The sequence below is a fragment of the Carica papaya genome, chromosome 6 (assembly GCF_054855325.1).
Source record: "Carica papaya isolate Zhongbai chromosome 6, ASM5485532v1, whole genome shotgun sequence".
NCBI classification, from domain to species: Eukaryota; Viridiplantae; Streptophyta; class Magnoliopsida; order Brassicales; family Caricaceae; genus Carica; species Carica papaya.
In genome coordinates, this window is record NC_142314.1 from 17,897,678 (window position 1) to 17,908,447 (window position 10,770).

The following is a 10,770-nucleotide window of genomic DNA, read 5'->3' on the forward strand; positions in this document are numbered from 1 at the left end:
TGCGATGTCGTTTATGTCATTGTCAGATAGAGGCAAAAAAGATTTTCTTTACTACATATACATATTGAATGTACAAACAAACAAACTTATCAAAATGGTCGTGACAGACGAATTTGTAAGTGCATGAAATCGCTCAAGTAATAAAGTGATAAGTAGAGTATTGTATCACTGGGATTACATATCAAATATTAAAATTATATAAAATTATACTATTATCTACAAATCAAAATTAAATTTTTAAAAAAACTTAAAACAACTTAATCAATGCAAAATAATTAAAATTAGGAAAATTATTAACGGAAACGCAATAAAGTAATTAATTTCATTTGAATCTTAGTTACATTAGAGTTTTAATTTCGCAATCAATTTAATTTAGTTTGTAATTGTTGAATTATCCGAATATAATTTCGATTTCTCTCTTTGTATTCCCCAAATCTATCAATTAACAACTACTAATTTTTTATAAAAATTATTAACTTGATTCAATTAAATCTGTGATAACTCAATTCTCTGTGTTACATCAACTATATTACGGTCGTTTAAGTCTTAATTAATGTTTAACAGTATATATCAAATTAATATAATTTTACTTCTGTTACTCTAAAATCATCAATCACAAATAAAGTTATGTGTTACTCATAACAAATTAAGTTCAATACTATCAAATTACAATAAGTTAAAAATTAAAGAACAAATTTACCTTTAATTCAGATTACGTTCCAAATATGGCGAATTAAACAGCAACAATCATAACTGAAAAAAATTTAATCATGTAATAATCAAGAATAAATTTATAAAAAAGTTCAAACACTAGCATTCAGGTTTCATCAATAAAAAAATCCCTAAAAATTTCTATCTCAAATTAAATAAATATATTACTTGATTAATTCTTTATTTTTTTCTTAGCTTCTGTCCCTTCTTCTAGGCTCCAAGTCTGCTTCTACTTTCTCCCCAGTTCGTTTTGGCTTGCTCTTCGCTTTGTTCTTCTTGTTATGCCTTCCACCCAGTTCACCGCGTTTCTGCTTCTTCTAGAACTTCTCGTGGCTCTACTTCTGTAAGCTTTTATAAACTTTTACGTCAAGCTATCTCCCGCAAATTCTACAATCGTTTCTGCTTCACCCACTGGCTGCTTTCTCTCTCTATAATTTTATGTTTTTTTATAAGCAAAAAGAAGAGAGGAGATAGGGCTTCCCATGCCTTTCGGCCTTCCTTTTCCTTTTTAGGTGCCCTTCTTTCTATTTAGAAGCGTATATATTTTTTTTAATTTCTTCAAAACGGCGCCTTTTTTTTCATTGTTGGCTTCTGGTCAGCTCTCAAAACGCGTCGTTTTGAGTGTTGGTGTTGGATTGGGCTTGTTGCAGATATGGACCTAGGCTAAAACTTCCTCTTTTCTTCTTCTATTTTCAGCTTTTTTTCCTATTTTCTTCACCAATATACCCTATATCAAAATTTTTCTCATTATTTTATTTTTAACTCAAAATAATTCAAGAATTTTTCCAAATTTAAGTAAAAACGATATTAAAAATATTATTAAAATACTATACATCAAATACCCCCAAACTTAAATTTTTGTTTGTCCTCAAGCAAAAGACTGAAAAGAAATACTTAAGATCACGTTTTTCCACCGTGTTCATCTGTTCACCTCGGCAATTTTGAAACCATATTCATTTTTTGTAATTGTTAGTCACTTAAAAATTCGAAAGTAATATTACAAAATATAAATAGATTTATTAGTTCTTATACCCCTCAACAAAATTTGTGTAATTTCAACACATAAGTTCTCTCTCTAAGTCTCTACACTTAATTCATAAATTATGTTTTGTTTAATCTTACTTCTTTATTAATACAACCAAGGTAGTGAACTTAATACTATTTAATATTTTTTTTCATATAATTTCTTTCACTGTGAATGCGTTTTACATTCCATCTCACTATTTCACTAAAAGTATTTATTTATTTATTTATTTATTATTATTACTATTATTATTATTTTTTCGAGTGAGTGCGTTTTACACTCTATTTCACTCATTACATGTTAGTTAATTTGTCTTATTCACTTGAATTTAACTTTAAAACTAGCTCAAAAGTGATGTCTTAGATTACGTTCCTACACAATTGTCCTTATACCGATTAAGTTAAGAGAAATAATCACTAATTAATCTAATTATTATTTACAAACATTTTCTTTTATCTTTTCAAAGTAACCACAATCTTAGTCAGAATAAAGTTTCACTTTCACCACACTTCAATGACTATTTATGGTGAAAAGCCTAACCCTTTAGTATATAAAAGTGAAAGACAAACTTTAAAAATGATAACTTAAATCTCTAAAGACCAAATACCCCTAAACTTATTTCGAACAATGTCTTCACTGTCAATTAACACACTACACACAAGAAAATAAAAAAACAGTGAAAAAATAATGTATTCCCCTTGTGTGGTGTTCATGTAGCCTACTCCAAAAGTAATCACTAGAATTTTGCACTAAAAGCTATTCTAATACAAAGTGGATATCATCAACATCGAAAAACATATTAGTTGGGCCTCAATTAAGAATTGACAAGCATTAGTGACACAGTTATAAAGTAAGAGGGAGAGGAGTAAATAAAAAATAAATAAATAAAATCTATGATTCTATCAAATGAACAACATAAATAATAAAACAAAAATAAAAAATTGCACTTATTTGTCTGATACTATTTATATTAGGTTGCCTCCCAATCAACACTTTATTTATAGTCGTTAGCTCAACTTTGCAATAAATGATAAGTGAGTTAGGTGGATCTCGATGTATATGAAATCCCCTCCCAAATATGCTTACATTTTTTCAATTTTCTTGTGTTGCTCTGTCTTCTTCTTGATCATCTTTTTTATTTGACTTAGCTGCTTCCTTGCCATCAAGATTTTTTTCTATCTTGGTGAGCCTTTTAGACACACACTCATCAACTATATCAATATTAAAGCATTTATCAAGTTCTAAAAGAAATTTTGAGGTATGAAAAATGTTAAAAGTTACATGTTCTTTTCCAACTCGCAATGCCAACTTACCATTCTGCACATCAATTAATGCTCTGCCTGTTGCGATGAAGGGTAGTATGAGTAGAACTTTTTTATCAACTTCCATGTCCAAAGCTGCAAAGTCGACAAAGAATATGAAGTTCTCTACCATTACCAATATATCCTCTACTATTCCCAATGGGTATCTCATCGATCTATCCGTCAATTACAACGATATTGTTGTGAGCTTCATTTTGCCAATACCTACTTTTTTAAATACAAAATAAAGTATTAAGTTAATACTAGCACCAAGATCACAAAGAGCATTTTTGAAATTAAATTGGCAAGATTGCATGGTATAGTAAAACTCCTTAAATCTTTCACTTTAGGTGATAGCTTATTCTGAATGATGGCACTGCACTCTTCAGTGAACATAACAGTCTCATGGTATTCCAAACTCCTATTCTTTGATAAAATCCCCTTAAGAAACTTCGCATACTTTGGCATTTAAAAAGTGCATATGCAAAAGAAATATTAATATGAAGTTTTATAAATATATCAAGAAATTTAAGAAAATTCCTATCTTTTATTATGTTTTTTGAACCATTGTGGGAATGGAACGCGTGGTACACAGGGCTCGAGTGCTACTTTCTTCTTCTACTTTTATTGCTCCGTCTTTTTTTCTTTTCAACCTTTTTCTCTTTGGTTTCTTCATCCATTCTTGCATCTATCAAATGTTTCTCGCTTCTCAAGATGATTGTCATAACATGGTCTTTTGGGTTTGTCTTGGTGTTACTCGGCAAGGCATCTTGAGCTCTCCCATTAATCATGTTCATCAATTGACCCACTTGGATTTCTAAGTTCTTGATTTATGTTTGCTGGTTTTACAACATTAACTATTGATTCATAATGGCTACGTCAGTCTTTATTACAAACTCTGTTATGTTCTTGTGAATAGCTGTGATCATATCTTTAAGTGAGAGCTATTTTTCTTGAGGTTGAAATCTTGAGAGATGCCTGACCGTATTCTGCTAATTCCTCCATGAAAAATTTAGATGATTTCTCATCCGATAACTGTATGTATTGGATTATGGATTGTATGGTGGCCTTCCCTACACAGCTACAAAGCTCACTTGTTTTGCCTCATATCCTTGAAAAATATCTTTAAATAAACCATGCATATGAGAATTAACAACATTAACACTCTTTTAACCAATTTTTTGAAATAAAGTATTAATTTTTTCATTAAGGGCTGTTAAAACATCAATCTCATATAATTTAGCATTTGTCTAGGGTTCAAATCTTTATATTGGCCATTGGTAGTTGTTCATGTCCATCTCTTCCAAGAGCTCATAAGCATCATCTGTGGATTTTCCTATTAAAGCACCTTCAGCAGCTGCATCGATTGTGATCATGGTTTGTTAGCTCAGTCTGTTGTAAAAGATTTGGACCAACTACCACTAGGTAACCCGTGATGAGGACATCTTCTAATCAACTCCTTGAATCGTTCACATGCCTCATACAATGTCTCTCCATCCATCTTATAGAAATTTGTGATGTCATTTCGCATCCTTGTTGTCTTGATTGGTAGAAAAAACTTAGATAAAATTTTTCGATTAAGTCTTCCCACATAGTAGTTATACCTGTAGGAAAAGAATGCATCCATTTTTTAACCTTTATTTCTAAAGAAAAATGGAAAAATCTAAGTTTAATTACATCACTAAAAACATCATTATACTTAAAAATATCATAAATTTTTATAAAATTAGGGAGATGCACATTAGGGTCTTCGTTTGGTGAACCCCTAAACTAAATTAAGGTTTGGATCATTTGAATAATGGCATGTTTGATTTCAAAGTTGTTCACATTGGCATTCAGTCAAACGATATTGGATGTAGCTTCTACAAGAAGAGCGTCGAAGTCTCTTAATGCTCTCCCATTATTTTCGTTTAAAGCATCCCATACTCCTCTGTGTTCTTTGTGTTCAGTCATCTCAACTCTTTCTTGCATTTCCACTGCTATTCATTCTCTTTTTTCTCAATTCAGTTGTCTACAAGTATTTTTGATCTTCAGATTTATAGGAAGCAGTTCTGCATTATTTGATTGGCTCATATACCAACTGAAAAAAAGAAAGAAAACACGTAATCTGCTCTAAAAAAATTAAAATAAAATAAATTACAATTAAATTAAAAATAATAAAATAAACTCTAGACTAATAGTAGAATCCTTGGTACTGATATTAAACTCTAGACTAATCCCCGCAACAGCGCCAAACACTTGATGAGCGAATTCACAAATGCATGAAATCACTCAAGTAATAAAGTGATAAGTAGAGTATCGTCCCACAAATATTGCGTATCAAGTATTAAAATTGTAGAAAACTTCTACTATTATCTAGAAATCCAAATTAATTTTTTATAAAAAAATTAAAACTACTTCATCAACATAAAATAAATAAAATTAGAAAAACTATCAATTGAAACATACCAGAGTAATTAATTCCACTTGAATCTTTGTTATATTCGAGTTTTAATTTTACAATCGATTTAATCTAGTTTGCAATAGTTTAATAATCCTAGCATACTTTCGGTTTCCCTCCTAGTATTCCCTAAATCCACAATTGCTAACCTTTTATAACAATTATTAACTTGATTCAATTAAATATGTGATTCTCTATGTTAAATCAATATTGTTTACGTTCAAATTTGTAGTAACGCTTAACAATATATGTCTAATTAATGAAATTTCACTCCCGTTATTCTAAAACTATCAATCATAAATAAAACTATGAGTTGGTCAATTCTCACAATTGAATTAAGTTCAATACTATTAAATTGTAACCAGAAGAAAACTAAAAATTAAAAAACAAATTTACCTATGATTCAGACTATGTTTATCACTCTAGCAAAGAAAATTTAGTCATACATGATGGATTGAACGACAACAATTATAATTGAGAAAAATTTAATCATATAATAATCAAGAATATATTATTATATGTATTAAGAACACTTAATACTTTTTTAGCCTTTCTTTTCCTTTTTAGGCACCCTCATTCCTCTTTAGAGGCATATACGCTCTTTTTCACCTTCTACAATTTTTTTATTTCTTAAAAACGATGTACTTTTGATTATTGTTGGCTTATGGTTTTTAGCTCTTAAAATGGCTTCATTTTGAGTGTTGGTGCTGGGTTAGGCTTGTTGCCGATCTGGACCTTGGGCAAAAACTTCCTCTTTTCTTCTTCACTTTTCAGCTTTTTTTCCTGTTTTCTTCACCAATGTACCCTATATTAAAATTTTACTTATTAATTTATTTTTAACTCAAAATTATTCAAAAATTCTTCTAAATCTAAGTAAAAAGAATATTAAAAATATGATTAAAATATAATATATCATGTCACAAACAGTACTTCGGTAGATGATCCCAACCGAGATGGAAGCAAGCATACTTATCCACATCTAGAGTAGGTCCGAAATCATCCATCTATGAGTGGGTTTCACCAACCTGCCGAATTTTAGCGACACACCCATCCCCCTCTCATCGACTCATGACTAGATGAGTTGTGTTTGGTGTTTTCTTAATACTTTTAAATTTTCTTTGTCTTACATATTTTTTTTTTTATTATTGTCTTCTTTTAACTCACCTTTTTTACTAAATTATCCCTTAACCTCGCATCTTATTGTTCTTTTATCCTTATGATGACTACTTATTTCTTTTATCTATGATTATTTTATGGTTTTACTCTTTCTCATATTTTTGCCTTAATCTTATATATATGTATAGATATATATCCCAACTCCACATTGTATCGTACTTTTAATTACCAGTTATTCTTATTTGGTTAATTTTGTATCCTCTCTCATTATTCTTCCTAACTTTACATTTTATTTCTAATTACAATAAATCAAATTTATTATCTTATTTTCCTACTAATTTTCAAACAACTCTTATAGTGGATTTTACATCGTAACTTTTTGCCAAGGTAATTTATTTTAAGATTAGTGATCCTATTAATCTCCATTTTTTATACTTATATCGTTCATTTAATTTTTGTTTATTTATTTATCAATGATCCTAAACATACCTATCATTATTTTTATCTGGCGAATATTGTTTATTTTATAATTCGATCACACAATTTAAATTACCCTATTCCATTTATTCAATTTCATTAATTTTCTCTTATTTTATTTTCCTCTCCCTAACTAGAGGTCATCTCATTTTGTTTTATCATTTATGTACATCAATTCTTCCTAACTTTCTCAAGTTTGAACTATATTTACTATTTCCCTGCCCTTCCAGTTTGCTTACTTGTTTTTAATTCTCTCAATGCCTAGAACTTCATATGTCCTTTTAAAATTATCCAAGAACCTTATTTACTCCCACTTAATTTATTACCGTATTATCATTTATCATCATATTAATTTTCCATGCGCTTCATGTAATAGGAAATGCAAGCAAAATTTAAATCACGTGCAATAAATGATTTAAACATGTAAGAAAAATCAAACAAGGTGTAAATAAAAAAATTAACACATCAAGAACATGCTGGAACCCTATCCTGAGGGTTTGCACTATCTGGACAGTGTCCAGGCTTCGTTCCTAGCAACTCCCATAAACACTTGCATCAAGCCCCACTTTCAAGACCGACTTAGCCAAAAATCCACAAAATCCTAAGGGCACTCACCAAATCCTCTCGTGTTTTGCCTCACAAAATGCCCACACGCATTTTGTCTTAAAAGAAGAAAAGGTATCCCATTTGAATTAACGAATGTATTCAATGTTAATTTCAGTAATTAAGTGGATGACCCACTAACCTGATGCTTTATTTTTTCTCATCCAATCATAATGGTTAAAGCCAAATAAAAGGACACCCAAAATAATATATAACTATTATAAAGGAAAATGTACTTTAATAGAGTAGGTAACCTTAAAATAAATTATAAAATTATTGTATTTTATGGGTATTAAACAACAATAATAGAAATAATTATCAACACATTCAATTATTATGAATGTATTTTGGTATCTTCTCTCATCTATAAAATGAGCACATGTTCCCCTTTTATTTGAGTATTTCATCAACTAAAGTTTTAAAATTCTTGTGCATAATAGTTAGATAGAGAGAAGAAGTGAATCAGAGAATTAAGAATTTTTTAAAGGGATCTCTTAATCACATTATAGCAGCATCATCTTCAAATGGTATGTATGTAACAACCAGTACCTTCATACTTAAATGTGGATGTGTAAAACTCCTATTTATTTGTGCCCTAAGACTATTAACTATTTAATTTGATGTTTTAATTTCCACATATTTTTATGATTTACTTAAAATTATTTTATTTATGTAATTTTATAACTAAGATTAAATTTTCAAGAAAAATTGAGAAAAAACACAAGAGAAATTTTTGCGAGAACTGTGGGAAAAATCCCTACTCGTACGAGCCCCTATGTGCCGAACACATGCGTGCACGCACGGTCAGTCGAGGCACACAGTCACAACATGCGAATATGGCACACAGCTCTGCACACACTTGTGCGCGGGCCTGCCCACACACGCAACAGGACTTCGAGAATCTGTACCATCCTCGAGCAACAGGCGCCACCCCTTCAGTAGTGCGTGCCATCCTCAAGCAAAGCGTGCTGCCCTTTGGGAGGCGCGCGTTGTCATTGGCCGGCACGTCGTTGCCCTTTAGGAGGCATGTGTCGCCCCTTGGCCGACGTGCCCTCGATCTTTGTGTCGAGTTATCGCATCATCATCGTCTCATCGGTTGTCTGTCAATCACGTATGTTAGTCGTCGTGTCGCGTTAATAAATTTTTCCTTCCTCTTTCCTCACAGATTCTTGCCACTTAGCAAAAACCCGATGGCCCATTTTCTCTAAAAAATGAGCCCTCTCCCCACCATTTCTTTACACTTCCTATTCATTTTACTTCTTTAAGAGCTTCCTCGAGAGAGAGAGAGAGAGAAAGAGAGCTAGAGAAAGAAGGAAAAGAAAAAAAGAAGAATGTAGGAACTCTTCAAACTTTTAGTAAGAGAAATCTTGATATTTTCTCGTATATTCTGAGGAGCATTTCTAAAAATTTTAATTTAAAATATTACATGACTGATGTGAAATAGTAATTGCATATTTTAGTAAATTTATAAGTTTGAAAATTAAATTGTTAAATGATATAGCTATGATAAAATATTAGTAATACATGAGATATCATAATTTTTGCATTAAGATACATGAGTATTTTATGAAAATTGACATGTAGGCCTAACATCGTAATATTTATGCTTGGCATTTACAATGATATATATGCTATTATCTCTGAGAGGTTTTGTTTCTCCTCCATCTGGTCTGAAAAGACATGAGAGAACCGGTGGAATACAGTGTATCCTCTAACGAGAATAGTTACACGATATGATTTGTAGGGCCACTGTGGCTACGTACGGCTGTGGTTATAGTTTACATGTTAAACCATTGTAATTAGTACGACCATGGTCATAGAGCGTGTTATGGTTTAACAAGCCGTAAACGTGTTATAATTTGGCAAGCCGTAAATATGTTATAATTTGGCAAGCCGTAAATATGATGTGGTTTAACAAGCCATAAATATGCTGAGATGAAAATAACTTTGTCATTCCATAGTGGTAGTCAGAAATATGTATTGTCCTCAATAGATATAGATCAGAATGGCTTCGCACAAAGAATAGATAAAAGATGAAGCAAGAAGTCATAGCATGATTCATATTTGTTTGATTTTCTCTATTTTATGCATGGTTGATATGAATGTCTTGATGTTAACGATTTATAAACAAAACAAAAATGTTTTCTATATCATTAAGTTTGGCTCACATGCAACCTTCAATAGTAAATGATTAACAATATATTTCTTTAAAGTTTAAGCACCTTTAAAATCTTAGTAATATTGTTTAAATGCTATTTTCCTTACTAAGTTTATGAAACTCTCTCATTTCTATACCATCTCCCATATGAGGATGATAGTGATAACCCGTTCGTCGATTTGCTAATCGAAACTCTTGAGGATCCTGTGGATCACTGAGATGATACGAGTGCATGTTGTTGTTCCGCACTTTTATGAGTCCAATATGTAAAAGAGGATTGTATATTATTTTAACCAAACTTTTGGCCTTACTAATGTAAAATTTAGAACTCAAATTTTATTTTGTAAGAGATTTGTAAAAATTTATTCCACTGCATTTAATTTATTTCAATACACAACTAATTTGTTTCTGTATCTCCCTTCCCTTATGCTACATTTAATATTTGAAATGTCATAATGTAATTCTAACTTTTCAATGCTTTTCTTTTCTTAAAATGTATTGAATTCAATAAAATAATTTTTATATCAAACTTTCTTGTATTTAGTATCAGAGCAAGGTCATATATTAGAATTCTACTAATACTTTATATATTATTAATAATTTATATATTATACTAATAGTTTATATATATTATTATACTAACAGTTTATATATATATATATATATATATTAATTCATTAACAGTTTATATATATGTATATATTATTACATTAACATTATATATATATATATTACTACACTAATAGTTTATATATCTATATTATTACACTAATAGTTTATATATGTATATATTATTATACTAATAGCTTATATATGTATATATTATTATACTAACAGTTTATACATATATATAATATTATATTAACAGTTTATATATGTATATATTATTATAATAACAGTTTATATATATATAGTACACTAATATTTTATATATCTATAT

The 10,770-nt window shown here is 30.0% G+C and overlaps 1 non-coding gene across 1 annotated transcript; it reads left to right on the forward strand.

The window, feature by feature from the left end:
* The first annotated feature begins 4,463 nt into the window (after positions 1 to 4,463).
* LOC148253359 (small nucleolar RNA R71) lies at positions 4,464 to 4,570 on the forward strand. Its single transcript, XR_015812962.1, has one exon. It is a non-coding gene; the product is annotated as a small nucleolar RNA R71 (small nucleolar RNA).
* The last annotated feature ends 6,200 nt before the right edge of the window (positions 4,571 to 10,770 follow it).